This window comes from Crocuta crocuta, unplaced genomic scaffold (genome assembly GCF_008692635.1).
Source record: "Crocuta crocuta isolate KB4526 unplaced genomic scaffold, BGI_CrCroc_1.0 scaffold14, whole genome shotgun sequence".
Classification (NCBI taxonomy): Eukaryota; Metazoa; Chordata; class Mammalia; order Carnivora; family Hyaenidae; genus Crocuta; species Crocuta crocuta.
This window is the reverse complement of record NW_027530209.1, coordinates 1043545-1069431: the sequence shown is the minus strand read 5'-3', so window position 1 is coordinate 1069431 and position 25887 is coordinate 1043545. Positions and strand designations below refer to the sequence as shown.

At 37.9% G+C, this 25887-nt stretch overlaps 1 protein-coding gene and 1 long non-coding RNA gene across 5 annotated transcripts in view; one reads left to right on the top strand and one right to left on the bottom strand.

The window, feature by feature from the left end:
• Window positions 1-25887, top strand: part of UMAD1 (UBAP1-MVB12-associated (UMA) domain containing 1) — a 227118-nt gene that overhangs the window by 154944 nt on the left and 46287 nt on the right. The gene's annotated exons all lie outside the window — the stretch shown is intronic.
• The window catches only part of LOC144232512 (uncharacterized), an 84875-nt gene that overhangs the window by 37338 nt on the left and 21650 nt on the right, over window positions 1-25887 (bottom strand). The window contains exon 1 of one of the 2 annotated variants that reach the window (XR_013335424.1): window positions 11960-12074. The exons of the other annotated variant lie outside the window; for it this stretch is intronic. This is a non-coding gene — a long non-coding RNA (uncharacterized LOC144232512). Of the gene's footprint in view, window positions 1-11959; window positions 12075-25887 lie in introns of those variants that run through there. 2 annotated transcript variants of the gene reach the window in all.

The following is a 25887-nucleotide window of genomic DNA, read 5'->3' as shown; positions in this document are numbered from 1 at the left end:
GAGTGAGATCACATCACCCCTTGGCTTAAAACCTCCTGGCTGCCCACTGTAGCTAGAACACCTGCTGTATATTATGGCGGGCTCCCAAGAGCAACACGTGCTCTCCCATTCCCATTCTCTCCACACCCCCAAACTCCAGCCCCACCTACCAGCTGCTGTTCTGTCCCCTGGTCATGTTAAATTCCTTCCCACCTCAGCCTTTGCATTTGCTATCCCTTTGTTACTGTAGGGTCATTCAGGTCTTAGTTCCAGTGTCATTTTTCAGGACTCNGTAACTTCACCTGGTTTCCTCCACAACCTTTATTCTCAGATTATTCATTTGTTTACTGTCCGCCTCCCCTGACTAGAATGAAAACAGACTCTGTGGGCCTAGAATAGCGTCTGGTACATGGAATGTGCTCAGTAAATACCTGTTAATGGTGATCTAGATTTCCTGTAATGCCATCATCTGCCTGCCAAGTTAAAGGCCGAAAAATGTCATTTTGACTCATTCACCTCAATGTTCTAATCAAGTCTATCAATTCTTACTGATTCTACCTCACAAATACCCTCCCAAGTCTAGTTCCTCATTCTTCAACTAGGTCTTTGTCTGTCCACTAGACGGTTATTAGATGAGCAGTTTCTTTTCCAAATCCCTTTCTGAAAAGAACAGCAGGTTTTGTTACTTCAGGCCCCCCCAGATGCCTTGAAACCTGCTAAATGAAGCTTAAAAACAAAACACTGTTCAAATGGCACCTCCTTTGTGAACTCTTTCTACACTCCCAGCCAGAGATAGCCTCAATGTCCTTATACTACTTGTGCTGTCTTTTATGACTTCACGATCATGCCAGTTCCTGGAAGATGGAGTCTATACCTTAGTTAACTAGCTTTATAGCTTCAGCCACTAACCTAGTGTCAGACACATGTGTGTGGTATGACAGAGGTGCCCTGTCAGTGATTCTAAGGTGGATAAATGAACAAATAAGTTAACAAAGGAAAAAAAGACAGCAAATGCGGTCTTGTATGTCTCTTCATTAAATCCTATTTTTCTCCTTACACTATAAACACATGGCATTTTTTTCTTTTTATCACTGTAAAAAGTTTTCTTATTTCTTAGAAGTTACCCATAAAAATCTATTAATTTACACTATTATTGACACTCTTACTAAATTAGCAAGGAAAAATATAATTTCATTAGAGCATCTGACTTCGGCCTGAGTCATGATCTCATATTTTGTGAGTTTGAGCCCCATGTTAGGCTCTGTACTATCAGCTCAGAGCCTGGAGCCTGCTTCAAACTCTGTGTCTCCCTATCTGGCCTTCTTCACTCATGTTCTGTTTCTCTCTCTTTCTCAAAAATAAATAGACATTAAAAAAAAAAAAAGATACACCTCTGATTTAGAAATTGTAACTATTGTACCTTAGCAGGAAGGATTCTCATTATTTTAGTTTTTAATGGCTATACAAGAAATGTTGAAATATTATTTATAGTGAGAACATGTTTGGTAAATTAGCATGGGTTCCATAATGTCTAAAAATAAGACTTTTAGTTGCCAAAATATAACTCCCATTTCTAAGGACCCGTTGGAGAAGGTGGCTTTTAGTATATCAAAATAGGTTTTCTGGTAAGTTCAGATAAACATTGAGATTGTCTGCTATTCTCAAGGAATTGTTGGACCTGGGGTAGAGAGGCTGTCAGATACGTACAACTGTGATTCTCAGTTACAGAAGCAGACATTCTCTATTCTATTCATGGAAAATTAGAAAACTCCAAAAATTGCTCTAATATAAAATGGGATAATAAGTTCCTTAACTTCCATAACTTTTACAAAGGTAAGTGAGATTTCAGTGAAGGAAGAAATACTAGGTGAGCTTTGAACCATGAACAAGTTTTTCTTACTATTTATACAATTAATTCCTATATGATAAATTCCTGTGAAATTCCTTGACGAAATCCTTCATTAAGAACATTTTAATAAAAACTTGAAAGAAAAAAAAGAGGACATTTTAGAAATATAGAGGCAAATCATGGTATGAAACAACTTTCCACATAGGCATCTCAATGATAGATGATAAAGGGTTAAAAATGAATGTAGCTCGGCCTAGGCTATACTCTAGTTTTTGTTTGTTTTTTTTTTAAATATTTTTATTTATTTCTAGGAGAGAGAGAGAGACAGCGTGAGCAGGGGAGGGTCAGAGAGAGAGGGAGTCACAGACTGAAACAGGCTCCAGGCTCTGAGCTGGCAGTCAGCACAGAGCCCGACGCGGGGCTCGAACCCACGAACCGCGAGATCATGACCTAAGCGAAAGTCGGGCGCTTAACCGACTAAGCCACCCAGGCGCCCCGGCTATACTCTAGTTTTAATGGCACTTAAAATATTTTGTTAAGTAGTCTGTGCTATTTTTCCTTACACTCTATAGCCCAAGTATACGTAAAAAATGTGTTCCCTCTCCAAATACAGCTCTCTCCCGACATCGTGACTCTAGCATCTAGGCAGAATAGAATTTGCAAAAAGGGGATGTGGTTTGGACATCAATAAGTGAATTTTTACAGATTTGGATTAGGAGCTATGTTGATACATTTACACAAAAGATTATGAAAGGCAGCATATTTATTTGCATTAATTAGTGGGACTTTTTACTGTGTGAACTGAAAATAGTGCGGCATTCACTTCAGAAAAACATTAATTTCTTAGTATACTTGTCTTCTTCAGTCCCCTTCTCCCCTTCAGTTCCTTCCAATGATGACTTTAGTTACTATTGTTTCTACCTTGGCATTCCCTCTGTATGATCCCAAAGTATCATCACCTAAAACAGTATAACTTAAGTATCAAACCATTTAGTCATCAAACATGGTTACTCTTAAGTTGTGCTTTAGTCTCTGTGTTTTAGGAGCCACTGGTAACTTTTAACAGCATTCATCATGTTTTTGGTGTGTAGAGCTTAAGCTCCCATAAACTGATGTTTGGGCTTATTAAAATTAAAGTCATTAGACTCTAGCACTTGGGGAAAGAGTTATAATTTGGAACTGATTATCCAATCGGAGGATTATCCACCTCCTTCTGTTCCTTTTTTTCTTTTCCTCTTTTTTCTTCTTGTTGCCTTTCTGGGTAAATTTTGGTTATGAGTTGTAATGATGTTACAGCTACTTATTACCTTCTGCCAGTCTAGGAGCCTATTACTTACAGCTCAGGGGGATAAACCCACAGATTCACGGGGGGGCCTGTTTTGACTCATCTTTTCAGGGAATAAACATTACAGGTAAGCAAGTAATTAGTCATTATTTTCTAATCTTCAGTCATGGAAAGTGCTCTGTATTGTGAAAACTGGAAACATATTAGCTACTAATTTACTAGTGGGCCTACTCTTTTTTGGTTTTGTAGGTATATTTTGAGAGCTATGAATATGTAAATTTCAGTTTCTTGAATCATATCCAGTTTTGGTGACTCTTATTTTCAACCTAGTTGTAATAGATACTTTTAGATTAAGTGTGTATTGAACTTAAATTTATTTGTACTACAAAAATTATTTTAAAATTTGAATTTAATTTTGGTTTCCAAGACTGAGGAATATGTTTGTTTATTTAGTTCACTGGCCTAAAGATAACAAAACACAAAACAAGCCAATAAAGATCTCCCCACAAAACCACACTTCTATTTATATATTTGTCTTGAGTGACAACTAATTCACATATGCATATGGAGACACATATAAAATAATAACTAACAGATGGTATAGCTGCAAAGTAGGATTTATAAAGATTATTATCAGCTGGTGGTATTGAGATACTACTGTGGTTATGCTGACAGAAGACACAAAAATTATTTATTATAATAAACTGTGACGCTAATATCCCCCCAACTTCTGTTTAACCGAAGTAGCTTATTGCATATTTAATATAAATTTCTTAATGACGACCTAAAACAATCTTACAGCCAATTTGCGCTAGGAAATTTAATAGACAGCACTTGCAGAACAGTAATTGAGGTAGCAACAACAAAATGCTTACTAAAATTGTTAAGCACATAATACTAGAATCTTTGGAAAGTAAAGATTTAGGGGAGTTTGTTCAGCTCATTTCCACTATAGTACAGTGCATTTGTGTTTTTTTAATTTGTGTATTTGAAAATAGTTGAGTTACATGTGGAATTCACAGTTCGGTAATTTAGGAAACATAAGTTTTTTTTTCTGTTGTTTAAATAGGCGTGGAATGCACATATTAATGAAACATGTCCACTTTTCTTTTAATGTGTCTTTGTGCCTCCCTTAAATCTTGTAACAGAATTGGAGGAGCCTTCCAACTCTATGGGGACTAATTTCCTTGTTGTTTATTTCAGATAGTAATTAAAATGAATGAAAATATCCTTGAGCTTGTAGATTCCATGTGATGTAGACTTCGGCTGTCATTTCTTAAAAGGAGAGTAAGACTATCCCACTAAAAACTGGATTCTGTGTGGAAAAGCATTGGGGTCATGTGGTGCAGGGAGAAGGAGACAGACCAGGGCGAGTGATTCTCAAAAAGAGCTTTAAGAACAGCATACATTCCTCTACCAGATGTCAGGATTTCAGCTTGAAGAATTTTCTAGTATAACATAGTATCTAAGTTTATTAATTTAAAGTACTGGGGTTATAAAGATGGTTATGAAACTGTTTATTCTTACAAGACCTTCATAGTCCAAATATGGGCATAATGAGTATTGATATTGAAGGCAGTTTAAATTGGTACAGCCATTTTTGGAAAGCATTTTGGCAATAAGTATCAAGAGCCATAAAGACATTAATATCCTTTGACAGTCATTCCACTTCCAGCATTCTATTCTAAGAAAATAGTCTATTCAATCCACAAGAAGTTCTACCTGCAAAAAAAGATGGCAATTCGTTCAATGGACTATTTTTCAGTTTTCATGCATGCAATTTATGATTAGTCTTCAATACAATATAAAAACTCTTGATTTCATGGTTTCAGTTAAAAATATGAACCCCAAAATTGTATATACAGTATTATTGCTGCTATGTAAAAACTATGCAAAAAAAGATGGTGTGGGACATAAAAGCATTAAGAGGAGTTGCATTTGGGATGATAGATATAGGAGTTTAATCATTCTTTCCACTATTGTTATTTTCCAACTGTCTATAATGAGTGTATCTTCTATTTTAAAAGATAGTAAGGTTGGTGACGAGGAAACAGTGTATTCACTCAAGGGCAGTTTTTGCTTAATAGAAGAACTATTTTATACGGCAATAAAAATGGAGCAGGCTACTGAGGACGATCTTTAAGAGCTATGTTGGTACTTTTCTGCGTTGGCTCATTTAGGTTTAAGATCCCTTCATTAGTTGATCACAGAGCACCACATCTGATCATGATTTGTCAAAACATCTGTCCTCTCACCCAGAGGCCTTTCCAACAGGGAGAAAAGTGAGGTGACTTGGAGGTTATTCTTCACATCTCATTGGAAATCACACAGCCCAAACTTTTCTCATTGATCAACCTGTCAATGTCATTGTATCAGCTATAAAGTCCTATTTGCCCCCGAAACATGTTACAGGCTATTTGTTGAAATACGTATTTGTCTAAAATCCTTGCTTCTTTCTATGATGTCAAGATTCTTAGTTGAAGATATTAATTTCTCCATTTATAATAGTTAATGAGAATATAATTTTATCATATGAGTGTAAGGATCTTTGTTTTTTGTTTCCCCTGATATAAAACACCTTGAAATATCTGATTTACTGGGAAGGGAAGCATAGTTGGATTACCAATCACTTAACTGGTAAATTTAATTCTTTAATGTGTTTATCCTCCTATACAAGACAACTTTTGGGAAGAAGATTTTGTAGAGTGCTTTTTTCTAATCGTTATTTTCATTTGAATTACTGTACCACATAATATAGTAGAAAGTACATTTTGGGGGGCCTCCTCTGCTCACCAAATGTCTGATCTAGGACAGGCTGCTAAGGTTCTCTTCAACTTTGATTCTTAGTCCATGAAGTAGTTGGATTAGATGTGGCATCTGCGTTTTTTTTTTTTCTTCCCCGGAAGTCCTAGCTCTCTACCTCTTGGGAAAGTGAATTGGAATTTTGCCACCAAATGCTAATATTTGTATTGCTACTATGATGATGGGGTGTGTGGGGGGGAGTGTCCATGTGGTGGGGGGTTTGGATGAGAAGGTGGGGATCTGCTACATAATGAAGATTTTAGGCATTGATTAATTAAGCTTTTACGCTTATTAGAAAGGAATAGTCCAACAGTCCTTGTTGGTAAATTTTCAAACTGCAAGAACATCTTCTAAAATCCTTGCTTTTGATTCTAAGGTCTGCCTTGGGCCACTGGTAAAGAACAATTAAAACACTTTATTATTTCTTAAATCTATAAACTTGACTTTTATATTTGACCATCAGATTAGCATAGGTTATTGACTGCCCCAAACACTGGCAAGATGAATTAACTTGAGGCATGTTTATCGGAGCTTGTAAAGATCTTTTCCAGAACTTCAAATTTGTATATTTTTGTTCCCACTCCATCTTTGTCCTAATTTCAGTTCCATTGGAAAAAACTGTAACTGAAAGGTCACAATTCTGGTGTTTTCTGGTTTCCATTGAGGTTAACTAGCACACTGAAACATAATGTTCATTCATCCTAGTCAGTAAGGCCAAACTATGTGAGGTGTATGAGAGCTGCCCCTGTTTCAATCCAAAATGCACATATGGTGTGGGTAAGCCAGGAACGGGAGTTTTACGCAATGTTTCTGCTCATGTACACAGTGTGTTGCTCAGCACCAATTATTCCTTGCCAGAAACCCGCTAACCTGCTGCTTTTGTAGCTCTGCTTGATGAGGCTAGGTAGCTTAAAGTGACCACAATGATACTTACGTAACTTCACCAATCTTAGTCAAAGTTGTCGAACTTTAACCGCCTGCCTCTTCTGCTGATTTATCACAATTGATTGCAATTAGAGTCAGAGAACTGGAACCTTGTCACCGCATTGCATGGAGCCACGTCCGATCCAATGTGTGTTTATTAGATGTGTGGAGGAGGGAGAACCAAAATGTGGAAATACTTGGCTTCTTTGCCCAGCGAATCTAGTTTTCCATCTCCAAATTAGAAAATATTATTTTCAAGAAGCAGATAGGACATTCTGTTTATATTTTGGTAGTCATTTTGTCATTTTTCCAGTTTTCCCACTTTTATAGTTTTAAGAACCACAAAATCAGCAGGGTGAGAGGTCCATGTTGAGAGAACAACTGTTCCCTATTTCCCATAGCCGTCTTTTTTCTAATCCCTTGTTTTTTAATTAGGAACAAATGGTCCTTATTTTTTCCTCCTTTGGTTCATGTTACAGTTGTAACTTCTTGTGACTATATAGGGAGTTTCAATGAAAGCCCAGCCGTATTTATGTGGTCTTTACACAACCAGAGATTCTGGTTTGAAAGACACATTTCGTCTGACTCTTTTGCAGTGGGAAAGTAGCATGCAGATACATATTTGGTCTAATTCCCATTTTCTGAATATTCTCCTTTGTGCCTTAGTGAGGATTCTTGTTGTAAATATGCTGATGAGGATGCACCAATATGAAGATCTAGGGAAAAAACTACATTTTGGTGAAGCTCAGCTAATTTACATCGATGTTTACATTTCTTTCCAGACCTAGCAGGCACTGCTCCTTACATGTCTTTTTTTTTTTTTTTTTTAAATGAGTTTCTGTCAGTAATTAACATCAATTTCCACCATCCCAGGACTGTTTAATGTCCACTTTGGGGATGTCCTGTCCTTAGGAACATGCCTTTTACACATTGCTTTTAAATTAAGAAACCATTCCGGGTGTGAATTCATAAATTTTCTCTAACACCAGTTATATAATAGAAAGTATACATACTAGAAACTGCTAATGTAAAAGCCAAAAGCCATAATTTTTTTTTTTTTAATAAAAGCAACCCACATTTTCTCTGCCTTGTTATGCCACTTGGAGGAGAGAAGACTTTGGCATAAACTATACCTAAGAGCACAGTGATAATGGACTGAAGTTCTTGCTCCATAGTAATAAAAAGCCTATGAAAACTTTCTCAGACCTTCTGAACTGAAAAGAGTGTGCGAACTATTGCATGATCCTACTTATTAGGCTGGTTTTGGGTGGAGACTAATTGTGAGAACATGCTATTTGTTCATCTAGATTTCTGGGTATATTATCACTAGATCCAGCTAGTCCATGAGAGTATATTTCTATCTCACTGCCTTCATCCTGCACAGATTGCCTTCCCTGAATAGTTTTTCAGCTTGGCCGAATAACTCCGTGAGAAACTTGTGTGGAATACACTATGACATTTATTATGAAGGAATTACTAAGACATTGTCTCCTACATCACATAGTCTCCCCTGTGTCAAGTCCCAATTAGGTCTTCTCGCTTCTTACTGCTTTTGTATCGATAGAAAACATTTTGCTTCTCCTGAGGTGGCAATATCCCCTTTTCTCAGGCCACTGTGAATTGTGTACCTCATCATTTTTTCTATTTTGCTTGGTAGGGGGAAGCTCAGACCTAAATTTTCAGCTCAGTTTTTAGTAATTATTTAGAACCCTAGAGGATATGATCTGCATACTTTGTTTTCCTCTTCTCTAGACTCCTATATTTTTCCTGGGCATGATCTTTCAACTTATTTTGAATCCTTTTGGCCATTTCAGATTTATTGTGTGGAGAAAAGGGTTAAAATTTGCACACACATATTTATGCAATACTTACATAAAATAGTCTACCTTTTCTGTGTGGTTTTTATGTTACTCGGTTATAAGAGATCTATATGCACCCATAGACAATTTCAATTTCCTTTATCCTTATTTTAAATATGTGATAAAATTATACATGAACTTTTTCCTGTGAGGATGTATGGGAACAGGGCGCTTACTTAACGTCTCTCCCATGCCTCAGGCTCACACACTGGTTTCTTCAGGATTATTGCTGGCTGGAGGACAGAGGTAAAAAGAGCCTCCTTTCCAGATCAGCAACTCTGTCTGGCTGCTTCCAGGCAGAGGGTACCTTAGGCCCTGCCACCTGCACTGCCTGCTCCATCCACCACTCTGTGGCCTCTTTCTCCACACACTTTTTCTTCATGCTCCAGACATACGTTTTAGATGATTTACCAGATTTTAGACATAAGTATGGAGGACCTAGGAAGAGTGACTTCCTGATTTAGAGACCTTGTCTTTGGGGTCATTCTTTTTTTTTTTTTTTTTTTTTTACAAATAGTTTATTGTCAAATTAGTTTCCACATAACACTCAGTGCTCATCCCCACAAGTGTCCTCCTCCATGCCCATCCCCCCCTCCCCCCCACATCCATCAGTCCTCAGTTTTTGTCAGCATTCAAGAGTCTCTCATGGTTTGCCTCCCTCCCTCTCCCTCACCATTTCCCCCCTTCTTCTCCCCCTTGTTCCTCCGTCAAGTTCCTCCTAATCCTCCTATACGTGCAAACATATGATATTCTTCACAGTAGCAGATTCACAGAAGCCCTGAAGTAGCATGGGAAGCTGCCAGAACATGAACTCTATCACCGGACTTGGAGCTTAGATCTTGGCTTTGCCATATACCAGTATGGTACCTTTGATAATACTTAGCCTCTTATATCTTCATGTCCCTTTGCTGTGAAATGGGAGTGGAAGTATTTACCTTGCAGCATTCCTGTAAGAATTAGATGAGTCAGTATGTAATTTTTATTTACATGTATGTATGCACAGTGTCTGACATATATTGGACACTCTTAAGTGTTTCTTTTTCAATTGGAAGGAAATTATGACCAATGCCTTGAAAATCATGCCAAAGTGCGGTTAAAGGGATTAAATCAGGAATTGTGCCCAGATGAAAGTTACAGATACCTAAAAGGCAGCAACTTAAGTTTAGGGCTTTATTTGTCCCATGTAATGACAAGTCTCTTGGAAGGTGGTGGAGGCACTGTTTTAGGAACTCAAGTATATCAAGGCCATTGTCCTATGAATCTTGATCTTTTCCTCATAGTTTGTAAGATAGCTATTGCAGTTCCATTCATTATATCCAGTTTCCAGGAAGTTGGGAAAAGGAAGGCTGGTGAAGGAAGGATAAAAGTGCCTGTGACTGGGGGTGCCTGGGTGGCTCAGTCAGTTAAGCATCTACTCTTGATTTCGGCCCAGTTCAGGATTTCGTGGTGCTTGAGATTGAGACCTGAGTTGGGCTCCTCACTGACAGCATGGAGCTTGCTTGGGATCCTCCCTCTCTCTCTCTCTCTGCCCCTCTCTAACTCATGTGTGCATGCATTCTCTCTCTCTCAAAAAAAAAAAAAAAAAAAAAGTGCCTGTGACCAGAAACTTTCCAAAACCTCTCCAGCAACGTTTATTGGCCCTAATGTGTCACATGGCTACTACCCCCAGTGGCAATGGGGCCTGGGACATGTTTTTAGCTTGGTACTTTGCTACCACCAGCAAAATCAGCAATCATTAATGAGGAGGAAAGGAAAGATGAATATTGGATGGACTACAACAGTCTCTGATATAGATCTCAACCTATTTTGCTTTTTAGTAGCTTCATTTTTCTTTTTTTTTTAATGTTTTTTTTAAGTTTATTTCTGAGAGAGAGAGAGACAGCATGAACAGGGGAGGGTCAGAGAGACAGGGAAACACAGAATCTGAAACAGGCTCCCGGCTCTGAGCTAGCTGTCAGCACAGAGCCTGACGTGGGGCTCAAACCCATGAACCGTGAGATTATGACCTGAGCTGAAGTCAGACGCTTAACTGACTAAGCCACCCAGGTGCCCCAGTAGCTTCATTTTTCTAACAATAGACATCAGTGTGGATGAGCATGAGGGATGTAGAAAGAAATACCCATTGGTAATAACTAGACTCTATTTGGAGGCTGGAGGTCTTTGAATAGTCAAAGGGGATGGGAAGTAAAGAAGCATATTAAGTTTATTATTATCTTTTGAATCTTTGATAAGTTAGGCCTGGTACTGGTAAGAATTTTACGTATATATCTTATTAATTTTTACAGGTGAGGTAGGCTATATTATCTATATATTTCACTGAGGGGGCAGTCAAGTGTCAAAAATATCAGTTTCCCAAGGTCACACAACCAGTGACAGTAATGGAACCACAAAATCTTTGCTTTGCACTTCATGGCTTTCCTGTATAACTGTCAGGAAACCTGCTCTTGCACTTCATTTTTGTTTTCCATAGTGCCTTGTACTACTGGGGTTTATAATAACTACATTTTGACCTAATTATTTGTGTACAGAATTAAACTGAGCATCACGTAAAGGGTTGTTGCTTTTACTTGCTGAAGGTTATATAGACGAGGCCAGTGCTTTCCTCTCATCACCACCACTCTGGTGGTGGCTGCTGCCTCTGTATTTCTGCCTCNTTTTTTTTTTTTTTTTTTTTTTTTTTAATGTTTCATTTGTTTCTGAGAGAGAGAGAGAGGGACAGCAGGGGAGGGTCAGAGAGAGAAGGAGATATAGAACCTGAAACAGGCTCCAGGCTCTGAGCTGGCTGTCAGCACAGAACCCGACGCAGGACTCGGACCCACGAACTGTGAGATCATGACCTGAGCCGAAGTCGGACGCTTAACCCACTGAGCCACCCAGGTGCCTGGCACCTGGGGACATTCTTTAGGACAAGGAATATGGCAAAGCAGCAGGGACCAATCTCAGGAAACCAGATTCCAAAATTGAAAGCTGACAGAATGATGTGACATGGAGAGCTGTATCTTCCCAAGGCAGAAGCCAGGGAATTATCCTTGATTTTTTTTTTCCTCTTCCTCCACTCTCAACCCAGTTGGTCACCAAGTCATTTTGTTTCTGCCTCACCTGCCCTTTCTTCTCGCTCCCCACTGGCAGCTGTAGTCATTCAGGCTTTATTATCTCTCACATGGACTGCAGAGAAGCATTTCTGAAATGGCCTCCTGATTTTCAGTTTTTGCCATCAATTCAGTCCATTTGCCCACAGATCTGACCATAGAGCTACCTTACCTGATGACATCAGGGGCTCTTCAGCTGCTTACAGGACAAAATCCAGTGACTTCGTCTGAGGCGCATGTCCCGTCATGACCTGGCCTTGCCCCATCGTGGTTCATAGACTTTCTCACCATGCGGGACAGAAGTCACACTTGTGCAGAAGGGCCACTGAGGCAGATCAGAAAGAGGTGTACCATTTTTGGTTGGATAAATCTCCGTGGGTGTTACTTGTTTTTTGTTTTTTTCTTAACCTCTACCTCATGCCTATTGAGATTGAGAACCAAAACCAGTATTGTGTGCTTTCAACTTAGTTGCAGTTTTGCTCTGAAGAAAAAAAATGGGCTCAGATTCTAGCCTAAGGTTATTTAGTCACCAAAACATACTATGAGTAACTCGGCATTGGTATCTTTATCATTGCCTAAATAAAACCTGATTGGCCTGGTTAATACATTATAATATCCCAGCTTCTTACCAAAGAGCCTATTTGAACTATCAGACCATTCATTTATTTCAGTAAATATGTCATGAATACCTGTTTTGGCCAAAGCTCTGTTCAGCATTGCTCTCTATGTCTCAAAATTTCTGAGTCATTACTCTGTTGAAGATTTTTGGCTAAAAAAAATTGTATTGCACTTCTAAATCTCATCATTGCAAGATCATGCAAGACGGTTGACCATAACTGAAGCCCAGGATTGGAGGCTATAGCTGTGTTTTTCAGAGGTAATTGTCACTCACGCCAATTTTAGGGCCAACCATCAATTAGCCAAATGAATCAGTTAACCACTGCTTTCCTTAACAAGTTACATGTTAATGAGTTTTACTAATATGGAAAGGTGGTACCCAGGAGAGTATGAGATCAGAAAATAATCTATTATGAGAAGTATAAAGTTAAATTATATATGAATTATATATAAAAGCATAATTTGAGAATTTTTTTCTGATGTATTACTTAATTTCATACGTGATGTAAAGGTCTATTCTGTGTGCATCTCATTTATTTTAGGTATTATGAAATTTATAATTCTATTAACTTTTTGGGTTTGGTTCCTAATATATTGCCTGCAATTGTCAGTCAAATCAAAACCCAAACTTGAAATTAAAATTGTCTAACAATAACTGAGAGACAAGAAAAATGATGAACTGGCATTGATTTTGTTTAAAAAAATATTATGCCTTTCAAATTTTGAATGTTCAGATTTGAGGATTAAATACTGGCACCTCTCTGTCACTTGTTTTTCTACTAATGATCATCCCTGCCTCAGCTCTTTAAAATGGTCTGTTGGGGTTCAGTTTAGCATGCAAGCCCTTAAGCTGTCTTTTGTAGTTTCATAAGGGCCAAGAGCTTGTTAGCCTGGAATTTAGTGTATTTTGATAGTCATTTGTTTTTAGTTATTTTTTTCTTGATTTTTTGGAACTCTTTTCATGAGGAAACTCCACGATTCTTACCAATTAGTCATAAACCAGTTCAGATTTAGGAATTACATAATTTGCTACTTTGGAACATTACTTTATTCAAAGTCCCAATGGTAAAGATATGGATTTTTCACTTACTATAGGGTGATGTGGCTAGTAATTAGATCCTCAGAGGAAAAAAACAAAACAAAACAAAAAACCTCCTAAAATTGGTGGCGGAATCAGAAATGGGGCCAGGGAAAACAAGTAGTTTAATATATAAATACTTGTTATTAGTGAAAATTGAGCATGACCTTCTTAGGATTCAATCCTTGTTTTTAGTGGTATAGCTGTGTTTTCACTGTGTTCATTAACGCAAAGAACAAGTAACTTCTCTAGTGGCTTGAGCTTTGACTCCCAGGAAAACATTAGGTAGTAATTAAGAACAAGGCTTTTTTTGTTTTGTTTTGTTTTTTTATTTTAGTTTGTAAAATTTTAAGTATACTGAATGTAGTCACCACTTGCCACATGTAGCTATTGAGCCCTTGAAATGTGACTATTCTGAATTTGGATGTGCTAGTATATACTAGGTTTCAAAGACTTGGCATGAAAAAAGATCACAAGTATCTCAATAATATTTTACATTGAGTACATGCTGCTATGACATTATGGATAAACTGGGCTGAAAAAAGAATATTAAAATTAATTTCACTTTTTTCTTTTAACTTTCTTACTATGGTTACCAGAACACTGAAAATCTCATATGTGGTTCGCCTTAAATTTTACTGGATTATGCTCGTCTACTAGGCTAAAAAAAAAAAAATCATTAATAGGTATAGTTAATATTGGTTATTAGCAGCATATTGATTCAGATTTTAACCTCTTGAAGAATCTGTTTTGGGGGCAGTTTGGTGCCCAATTATTCTTTTGCTTATGCAAGGGCTGCAGGTTGAAGCAGCTGTTCTTTGGAATTGCCAACCCCGTTCAGTTGACTGATCCAATCGATAGATAGTTCTGGAAGGAATAAATGCCTCTTTGTTGTCATGCAGCCTAAGTGAATGAACTGCACCTACTGTTTCTCTCCTTTCCACCTCTATTCCCCTGAGGGCTTTGACGTCGTTGTTAATAATTGGTTGATATTTATAGTAACATGAATCTAAATGCAGGTTTTCAAAGACCCAATTCATATATTACCATATACCATAAATGATGGTAGGTCATAAGTTACCGTGGCTTATCATCTTATTTACAACCCTTGACTAATATTCTGTCACTTATTATATCATTACATATTATTACTGTTAATAATATCTCTAACCAAAAATGAATTTTTCATATTGTGCTTTTATAAGAAACCAGCTGAAGCAGAGCCTGCATGTTGTAAGAGCTGGGAAACTGGCATTTATTAATAATCAGCCTCTCTTTTCCAGTGAGGTTTAACTATTTCCTTTGTGGGGGAAAAATCATAGAAGAGCTGTGTGTACTTTATTTCAGATTCTTTAATTTATGAACTGTTTGACACCACCCTAAAACGTTTTGGAGCACTGAGATTACTAGAATGAGGTCACATTTTGTTAGGCAGAGAGACCATCGAATGGGCGTTGATAATAATAAAACCTATAAAGGTCATTCTGTGAAGATAAATGCAATATTTGAATTAGTCATTTACTTTCTCTAAAAAAGTAGTAAGTTAATCTTGTTCCAAAAAAAAAAAAACCCTCCAAGACTGGTAGTTTTCTTTTTAACGCCTTTCATCTTAGGCAATCTTTTGTACATCATGCAAAGGACCATACAATTAGCATGAAATGAGAGAGTGCTTTTTAAATTTGATGAATAAAGGCTCTTTTTTCTCCAGCTGATATGCATGCAAGGTAGAGGTCTGTGTCTCACCAGCAGACAGACTATTTGGTATCTATCCTATAAGTAGCTCCCAGTTGATATCTGTGCCTTAATGAGGACAGAGGTCTGGAAGTAATAAAAATGAGCTGAAAGGGCATAAAATATAGCCCAACACTTTAGTGTAAATGCTGTAAGATTCCCAGATTTGGGAAGTTGGGCTTTCTACCTTGCCCTGGATTCCAAAGATNTTTTTTTTTTTTTTTTTTTTTTTTTTTTTGGCAGTCAATTGAGGACATATTAGTAAGACCTCCGTGAGCATGAAAAACTTTTCTTGGTGGTGGGGGTTGTCTCTTCTGTCATTTATCACGAAAGTATTGTTTGTTAAATTTTTTTTTCTAAGTGTTACTTCTTTAGAAAAGTTTTTATGCCTCTATATTCTTATGGGCTGTTGGTTCTTTAGAAATACTTGTCTTTGAAGTTGTAGTACTTACAATATGTTAATGAACATTATTCTTTTTTAAAAATGTTAATATACTGTTTCATTAGTTAGGAGTGGATGCTCCTCCCCTTGCTGTTTTAAATGGCACAGATTTTAAGAGATTCCCAGTATTGCTGGGAAAATTTTTATAACTTACTAGTCATTTTTGTTTGGGGCTTCATTATTCCCTCATACGTAGCTAAAGTATTTTCTAATGCATAAAAGAAGCCAGAATGCCACAATATAAGATAAATAGGTTATTAATTGAGTCAACTTCTTCCTTAAAGGTACTACCATAACTAGGACTTACAGATATAGCAAACAATAATAGTAATTAAAAAACCAGGATGCACAGTTAAATTTGAATTTCAAATATACAACAGATTTTTTTAGCATAAGTTTATCCCATGCAATATTTGGGTCATACTTAGATGACAAAAGTCATCTATATTTGATCTGGCAACCATAACCGTAATCCAGCTTTCTTATTAAGTCAAAGAACTCCAGAGCTAGGTTAATTCTATGTGTGGCAGTTCCACTGATTGCTGATCATCCTACCACAACTCAGTATCAGGGATATTACGATATAGGTACAATTCTTTGCAGCTCAAAGTGCTTCCAGTATGTTTTCACATTTATCCACTTATTTGAGGGGAGCCAGAAAGGGACACACTTTATTCTCATCTTGCCTACTTTGCATTTTAATAAAAAGGAGAAAGTGCTCTCTTACAAAGTTGTAACACTGATTCTGAAAACTAAGAGGCCCCCTATAGCAAAATTTAGATACTCCTCCTTACCCGCCTCTGTTTTGGGTTCATTTAGTAGAACTCTTTCATGGATTTAAAAAAAAATGAATTCGGGGAGAACATGCCTATTCAGTGTATTTTGTAAGTGTGGAGGGCAGATGGAAAGTGACTCTTCCAAAGTGAACACTGCCATCCAAGTGAAAGATTTTTTAACTTCCCTTTGCTCTCCCTTCTCCTCCTGCCTTGCCCTCTACATAACAGATGCTGAGAAGAGCCACTCAGAATGCACATCCTCATCCCTTGTCATCTGCATTATTGCTAAGGTTTCCTAGGTGATGTTTCTTCCTCCAGCCTCACTCCCTACCAAACTGACAGCTAACAGAGATTTTTCTAAAATATAAATCTTACCCCACCACAATCTCACCACAGTCTGTTTCAGTGACTACTTACCATAGAAAGTCCACGCTGATTAGCATGGCATTCAGTGCCCTTCCCGATCTGGGCTCTACTTAATTCCCTTTCTTTTACTTCTTCCTCAGCACTTGATGCTACGGAAATAACAAAATATTTGAAATGCTCCAAACAGGCCACACTTCTTCATTATCTCCAGCTTTTTGTGCATTGTTCTCTCTGACCAGAATGCAAATCTCTCTTTATCTCCCTAGCAAAATCCTGTTCATCTTTGAAAATCCTGCATAGGCATCATTCTCTGGGAGTCTTCCTCTGATCACACGTCCCTATCCTTGAAGCCAATTCTATTCTCCTGCTTCAGCTTTTGCATACATTTGTGGTATCACATACACCACAGTGTATTGCAATGGTTTGCTCACATGCCTTTGTACTGTAAAAGTTTGCTAAGTTTTCTGAGGACAAGACATTATCATCATCATTGCCAAATCTCTGGTGTCTAGCACAGAGCCTGGAAAATAACAAGCACTTGAAGATGTGTTTGAGTTACTGAAATGATCAACTGTCCACTAGGTCAAACTTTAGGTGAGTCCAGTCTTATTGAACTGGTCCCATGCTTTAGCTGCTCCCTGACACAGTTTTGTCCTTTTATTCACAGCAGTTAGTAGATAGAAAAGTGACTCATTTATCAGCTGAATGACTAATCTATCAGTACTGTTTATTAGTTAACTATGGAGTTTTTTCATAGGGTAAATAAAGTACTCCCATACAGAGGGATGGTTGTGGGCTGCCTTATATAATAGAGAAATAGAAGCTTGCCTTTAGGTTCTGTATCCTTTTGTTTCTTGTGCTTTCTACCTCTAAGGCTGCCCATCAGNCCGGGGGGGGGGGGGGATTGGCGCTAGACAAGGAAGGAGTGATTCTTCCTATAGTAGCCTGACATTGCTCCTTTTCTGGACTAGTCCTCAAACTTAACCTGTCTTTATGTTCCATCCCCTTGGGACCTTCTCAATCATGGAAGTTAATTAATAAGTAAATTCACAATGAGATATTCAATTATATTGACAGCTTTAAGTGTAACTCTCCTCAGATAACATTTGCATTTTAACAGATGCTTTTAATCCCTATTTCCAAAGAATAAATAATACTGGCATGACACACTTTATAGTAAGTATATACTTCATAATACGGGGTGGGGGTGGAAACAGGTGTGTTTGAAAAAACTAGGGATCTTTTAGTCTCCTCTCAAATCGTATTACCTAGGCGCTGCCTGTAATGTGTATATATGTGGATGAATCAGGAATTGCATTTGATAGACTATAATGGACAGTCATAAACTGGTGGTTTAAACAAATCAGGGTTTGTTTTTTTCCACTGAAAAATGTCCTGGGTTCAGCAATTGAGGGCTGTATAATGACTCCATGATACCATCTATGTCCTAGACTTCTGTCTCCCTGCTCCACCACCCTTAATGTGTGGCTTTCGTACACCAGGTGGCTTCTTGATTACAAGGTGGCTGCTGCATCCAACCATTGAAGGAGGGGATTGAGGCAAAAGCAAGCCCCATATAAATAGCTTTTCCAAAAGCCCAATTCAGTAGTTTTCATTTGGCTGTCTTTACCAGTAAGGATGGTTGGGAAATGTTAGCTAGGTATATTGCCACAATACATACATACCTGTAATTCAGAAAGAAAGGAAACAGCCCACTGATACATGGCTAGTAATCTTACAACCAAATTAGGGCAAATAATCTGTTATCTTTTGTCTTTTTGGGATCAATTCAAATAAAAAATACTTGAAACTAAAAATCAGCTTATTGTAGTTAATATTATAATAGATTTTCCTGTAAGATGTAGTTTAAATTTTTTTACTGAAAAAAAAAATTTCAATGTTTTTAAGGAGAACCCACACCCAACCTGGGGCTTGAACTCACAACTGGGAGATAGAGAGTCACATGCTGTGCCTATTGAGCCAGCCAGGCGCCCGAAGCCACTTAGCTAATATGTGACTCAAACTTGAATTTGGATGTACGAGACTCAGTCCAAATACTCAACTGCCAAGTCAGTGAATCAGAATTGGGAGCTCCAGTCCTGCCACAGGCTTCCAGAGCCCCTAGTTCTCAAGTAAGTGCAACTAGGTCAGTCCTCAGGGACCCTCTCCCAGCTGACCTCTGTCTCTGTGCAACTCTCATGCTTGCACATGCCAGGGCTCAGCTGCCACCAAAGCCTGTGATCCAGAAAAGAAAGGAGCTGGCCCCAACCTTTCTTGCCCCCTATTCCGCCTGCCATCTTGCCCGTGAAGTTCTCCTGAAACCCAGCTTCCCAGCGACCCTTCTCCTCAGCACCTGTATAACCAGTGATACAAACCCTCACTCTTCAGGAATCACTGACCAAGTGAGAGGGAATTACGTTTCAGAGTCAGTTGACACAGATCATCTAGGCCTTTAAAGGCCAAATCTCAAAGTTCGACCTCTATTTTGTATGTGATTAGGAGGTCACTCACTAATAATAATAAGTAGATTAAAAAATCAGTGGTTTTCCATCAAAACACAAAGATGGATCATTATAAGGTAAAATTTCTAATTCTATAATGACTATACAGTCATGTCACTTTTGGAGGAAACCTTAGAAGTGCATTGTAACATCTACCAAACATTTTCTTGTTCGGTTTATGACAATTCTTAGCACTAAGTCCAATGAAGACGTAGCTCTGGATACAGCAGCTAGCAATTTTTCAGAACACTAAATTTTGTGAGAAGGGTAAAGTATATAGGAAATACATCTTTGATAAAAATTTTATATCGTCATATAATGAACAGCAGCTGTCACTTACATACCTACATTTAACAGGTAGTCTATTATCAGTAAAAGCTAGCTATAGGTTTGGGGAACAGGTGATTTGTTCGACTCAAATTTTAAATGTATTCATTCAGGAAGTAATTTTTAAGCATCTGCACTGATCGTCATTTTGCATTATCCATGGCAATGTGGGAGCGGTATACAAATACACTCAGTGAGCACAGGTCATTTGAATCTCTGAAAAAAAAATTAAAGCTCATTTTACTTTTTATAAATGTAAATGAACAGAAAAAATGCTGAAGCCTGAGCTAGAAATATAACCACAGTGCTTTAGGTCCATACCATGGGTCTGGCTGAAGTAGCACATTTCATTTTTATTTTAAAGAAAGATACATTTAATAAATGGATATCCTTTTGAAAAATCAATTATCTATACATCACATCAATGATGAAAAATATTTACAATGTAAAGGCATATGTTAATTTTGTTGACAACAGTCCTAATAACACATAAGAAACAGATGCAGTATCAGCCTTCTGGATGTCCTTGGTCAGGTAGGATTTAAGGGCTTGAGTCATGGACGACTCATCCTTTTTCCTTGCATTTAATTATTCACTAAGTGCTGTCAGAGAGTCTCTTGTTTGTCCTCTCCTTTACCTCTCCTATGCCAGGACCAGAGATCAGACCCTTATCATCCCTCATCTGATTTATTACAGAGCCTCCTGACAGATCTTTCTTTCTCATGACTTTTGCCTTTCTGGTATATTCTTTACATAGGGTCAGAATTTTTGTACTTAAGTTAAAAAGAAAAAAGAAAAAAGTTGTATTTCCACTCCCTGCCCCCTTGTCAAAATCCAGTATCACCTGTTACTTAACAGAACCATACACAACTGGGTATGGCATTTACCAGGGGGCCTGCAGCCAGGCCCCTCCAGGGCTGCATTCTATTACTTCCACCTCCCAGACATGCCTTCTGCTTGCACAGCTCTCTTCTTTGCTTGCTGGGCACTGGGTGGAATGCCCTTTCTGCAGTAGCTGCAGTGGAGGCCAGGCCTGATCTTGAAGCCCAGCCCAGAATGTAACTGTTCTCCCTGGTTCCCCCATCGGAAGTCCCCCATCTTTATTTACCTCTATAAGGCATTTAAAAATTTTAGTTCTATGTCCTACTGTCTTTGTCTTTGTGTGTGTGTGTGTGTGTGTGTGTTTGTCTCTCTCTCCTTCTGCCTTCTTCCACCCACTTCTTCTTCCCTCCCTCCCCCCACCACACTCTTTCTCTCTAGCCCTCTCTCTCTCTCTCTCTCTCCCTCTCTCTCTCTCTCCCTCTCTCTCTCACTCGCTCTGGGTGCCCAGTAACTTTGGACCAACTTTGAAATGTAGAAAAACAGTCATACTTTCAGCATGTTTTCTATTTTCCGTGTCCCTAACTATTTCAGTATTTTCCCTATTCTTCAATTGGACATTCCCTCAAAACCTTTGCAGGAAGTGATATACGAGGGCTCGAGTAAATATAAATAAATGCATAGACCATATGACTCTGAAATCAGGAACTGTGTCTTGCTCATCTTTGTATCTTCTAGCACTGTGTCTTCACCAGATAAGTGAAATGAATAGGAGCATATTTATATCTTTATACCTTTATATAAGTATCTGCATGCAGAATTTCTCATCAATTTTCTGAGGTGGCTGCAAGAATATTTTTTTAATTATAAAAAGTAAAGCAGGGGCGCCAGGGTGGCTCAGTCAGTTAAGTGTCCACCTCTTGATTTTGGCTTAGGTCATGATCTCATGATTTATGAGATCGAGCCCTGTGTTGGGCTCTGCATTGTCATTGAAGATTCTCTCTCTCCTTTCTCTCTGCCCCCTCCCACTCATACGTGTGTGCACATGTGCTCTCTCTCTCTCTCAAACATAAATAAACTTAAAAAAAAAAAAACAGTTCTTAAAATGTATATTTTGTTAAAAATGGACCCTCCTATATCTCTCATTCTTAGAGAAAATATTAAGATGACAGAAATACTAATGATACACCTATGCATTCATAAGGAAATTTGTATTATTTGCATTAAGTTAGATAATCTGGGCTTGTGTAAATTGGGTGCTCATGACTAGTAATCTGATGTGAATTCAGAATAGTTAGAATTAAGGTACTATTAGTTTTACTGTTTTAGCCCCTCACTTCCTGTCTTTATGTCCAGCGTGTCCTCCACTCACAGCTGCTACAGCCACACCTTCTCTTGGAGAAATTTACTTCTCTTACAAGGGTATATAAATCTGAAGCAGGTTCCATGCTGTCTGCACAGAACCCGATGCAGGGCTTGAACCCACGAACTGGGAGATCATGACCTGAGCTGAAATTGAGTCAAATGCTTAACTGGCTGAGCCACCCAGGTGCCCCCGCATTACATATTTTTGAAAGTCCCAGTCATTGGGGATGCATTATATGATTCTATATACTTTTTAAAATTATCTGTCATATCTGATCATAAAATCAAACCAAGGAACAAAAAGTTCTACTTGTTAGTTCCATTTTTTAAACTATAGTTGACACATGTTATCTTAGTTTCAGGGGTCCAACCTGGTAATTAAATAAGTTTATATGTTATACTATGCAAACCATAAGTGTAGCCACCATCTATCACCACACAGCACTGTTAGAATACAATTCACTACTTCCCATATGGTGTACCTTTTATTCTTGTGACTTATTCATTCTATAATTAGAAGCCTGTATTTCCCCCTCCTCTGGCAACCGTCAGTTTGTTCTCTGTAGTTTTGGATCAGTGTCTGTTTTCTGTTTTTTTTCTATATATATGTGTAATTATACAGTATTTGTCTTTCTCTGACTTCTTTCACTTAGCATAATACCCTCTAGGTCCATCTATGTTGTCACAGATAGCAAGATCTCATTCCTTTTGATGGTTGAGTAATATTTGTGTGTGTGTGTGTGTGTGTGTGTGTGTGTATGTGTGTCTGTACACCACATCTTCTTTATTCATTTCTTTTTCAGTGGACACTTGGGTTGCTTCCATATCTTGAGTATTGTAATTAATGCTGCAATAAACATAGAGGTGCATATATCTTTTCAAATCAGTGTTTTTGTTTTCTTTGGGGAAATATCCAGTAGTGGAATTACTAGAGCATATGGTATTTCTAGTTTTTATGTTTTGAGGACCCCCCATGCTGTTTTCCACAGGGGCTGGAGCACTTGGCATTCCCACCAGTGCTGCAACAGGTTTTGTTTTTGTCCACATCCTCGCCAACACTTGTTATTTCTTGTCTTTTTGATTCTAGCCATTCTTTCAGGGGTCAGGTGATACCTCATTGAGGTTTTGACTTGCATTTCCCTGATGATGAGTGGTGTTGTACATCTTTTCAGGTGTCTCTGGGCCATTTATAAGTCTTCTTTGGAAAAAAGGCTATTCAGGTCCTCTGCCCATTTTTTTTCAAGTAATCTTTAAGTCCAGTGTGGGGTTCGAACTCATGACCCTGAGATCAAGAGTCATGTGCTCTGCTGTCTGGGCCAGCCAGATGCCCCCTTTGCCTGTTTTTTAATCAGAGTATTTTTTGGGTGTTGAGTTGTAGAAATTCTTCATATATTTTGGCTATTAACCACTTACTGGATATGTCTTTTGTAAATACCTGCTTCCCTTTAATAGGTTGTCTTTTTGTTTTGTTGGTTTTCTTCACTGTGTAAAGGCTTTTTATATTGATGCAGTCCCAATAGTTTATTTTTCCTTTTGTTTCCCTTTCCTAAGGATACATAGCTATAGTTGATGTCAAAGAAATTACTGCCTCCATGTTCTTCTAGGAATTCTGTGTTTTCAGGTATTATATTTAGGTCTTTAATCTACTTTGAGTTGATTTTTGCGTATGGTGTAAGAAAGGGGTCCAGTGTCATTTTTCTGCATGTAACTGTTCAGCTTCCCCAGCACCATTTATCAAAGAGACTGTCTTTTCCTCATTGTGTACTTTTGCCTTCTTCGTCATAGATTAATAGTCATACAAGTGTGGATTTATTTCCAGGCTCTGTATTCTGTTCTGTTGATCTTTGTGTCTGTTTTGTGCCAGTATTTGCTTTGATTACTATAGCTTTGTATTACTTGAAATCTGAGATTGTGATACCTCCATCTTTGTTCTTCTCTCTCAAGACTGCTTTGGTTATCTGAGGTCCTTCGTGGTCCCACACAAATTTTAGGATTATTTGTTCTAGTTGTATGACAAATGCTATTGGTATTTTGATAGCAATTGCATTGAATCTATAGACTGCTTTGGGTCTGAGATTCTTTTTTTTCCCCATTTGTTGGTGTCCTCTTCCATTTCTTTCATCAGTGTTTTATAGTTTTCAGTGTCTATCTGTCACTTCCTGTTTAAGTTACTCCCAGGTAGGTTATTGTTTCCACTTGGAAAAGGAATTGTTTTCTTGTTTTTCTTTTTNTGTTTTTTTTTTTTTTTTTTTTTTTTTTTTTTTTTGAACATTGTATTTACTTTTGAGAGACCGAGACAGAGCACTAGTGGTGGGCGGGGCAGAGAGAGCAGGAGACATAGAATTCTAAGCTGGCGCCAAGCTGTGTGCTGACAGCCGAGTGCCGGGCTTGAACCCACCAACTCTCAGATCTTGACCCGAGCAGAAGCTGGACACTTAACTGACTGAGCCACCCAGGTGCCCCAGAATTGTTTTCTTAATTTCTTTCTACTACTTTGTTATTAACATGTAAAACACAACCAACTTCTGTGTATTAATTTTGTATCCTGCAACTTTCCTGAATTCATTTATTATTGGTAATAGTTTTTTTGGTGGAGTCTTTAGGGTCTTCTATGTATAGTGTCATGTCATCTGAAAGTAGTGAAAGTTTAACTTCACTTAACTGCTTTGGATACCTTTTATTAGCTCCATTCTTGATGCTTTCTGTGTTGTTTTGAGTAAAAGAAGTCAAAATAGTCTGTAAGTCACAGGTCGGTTTTCACTATTCTGAAGTTTGTTTACTTAGTTTTGCATTGGTTTTAGCCTCATTTTTACTGATTATCTGAACCAGACTCTCCCCATTGAACCTCCCTGGTGACCTGGGCCTGTGTTCAGAGCCAGGGGCTAGGATCTCCAATTCCCTTTGTGGCTTTTTGACAATTACCTAACTTTCCTATATTTCCTCATTGACACCACTGGGATAATCGCCTTTTCATACCTCATAGGAGTATTGTGAGATTAATTAATGTTTGTAAAGTGTTTTCAGGATCATGATGAAAGGTATTAATTTGTAAGCATGTGGTATTATTATAATTATTAGTAGTAATAGGGATGGTTGTTTAATGCAAATTTTCATCTAAGTGTAGTGTCATATTTTCAAAGGACAACCTCTTTCTTTGTGGCCAGATGTGGATACAATTAACCCTTTACCCTTTATTTTGAAGATACAATTAGCCAATTGTGTGTGCAATTAGACGTGTATGCAGTTTTTGCCAGAACAACTAATTACAGCCTTGGTAAAAGTCCTTTGAAAATGCTGGCCCTTTGAATCTCAACTGTCCCTATCTGTGTAATAAGCAATTTGTGCTACGCATATTTTGAGGCCATGGAGCCTCCTGAATATTGAAGAATTGCTTTTGCAGTTACTGGAGAAAGATTTTATTTTCTTGAAGCCCTAGCATTGTATTTTGCCATCAAGCCTAAAAACCCTTTCACATAGTTCTGGTTTCAAAGGTTTTATTGATTTTTCTTAATCTTGACATTCAGCTGAAAGATTTTCCACAGACTGCATTTTGTGAAACAGGTTTTTCTTTTGTAATTTTTTTCTCCCTTGAAAACTCCATTTCCTTTCTGTGTCTAATCCAAACATATCATCTCTTATTACCCTTACTCACTAAATAGCGAATAAGAAACAGATTAGTACGGATCCTCTCTTCCCAGATATGGCTTTGTGACACCATTTTACAAGGGTTTTTTAATCACTATAATGTAAATTCTATTTATACAAAAGGGTAGAAAGAATACTGAAGAGACCAGGAAAGTACTGTTCTATCCACGGCTCTCCTGTTATTATTAAGTGAAGGGGGGATGTTCATGGCTTTTAATGAGAAGATTAAAATAGCCTTTTTTTAAAGATGTTTACTCTTTAACACTTTTCACTGATAATCCTTGAACTCGACTTTGTGCAGAACACCATCCTACCACCATGGGAGATTCAGAGCTGAGCAAAGCACACTTGTCACCTTCTAGGAGCTTAGTGTCAAAAGTTAACGAGGAGAAAGGTGTTCAGGTCTGCAGACTCCAGTAAGTGTTGTACAAA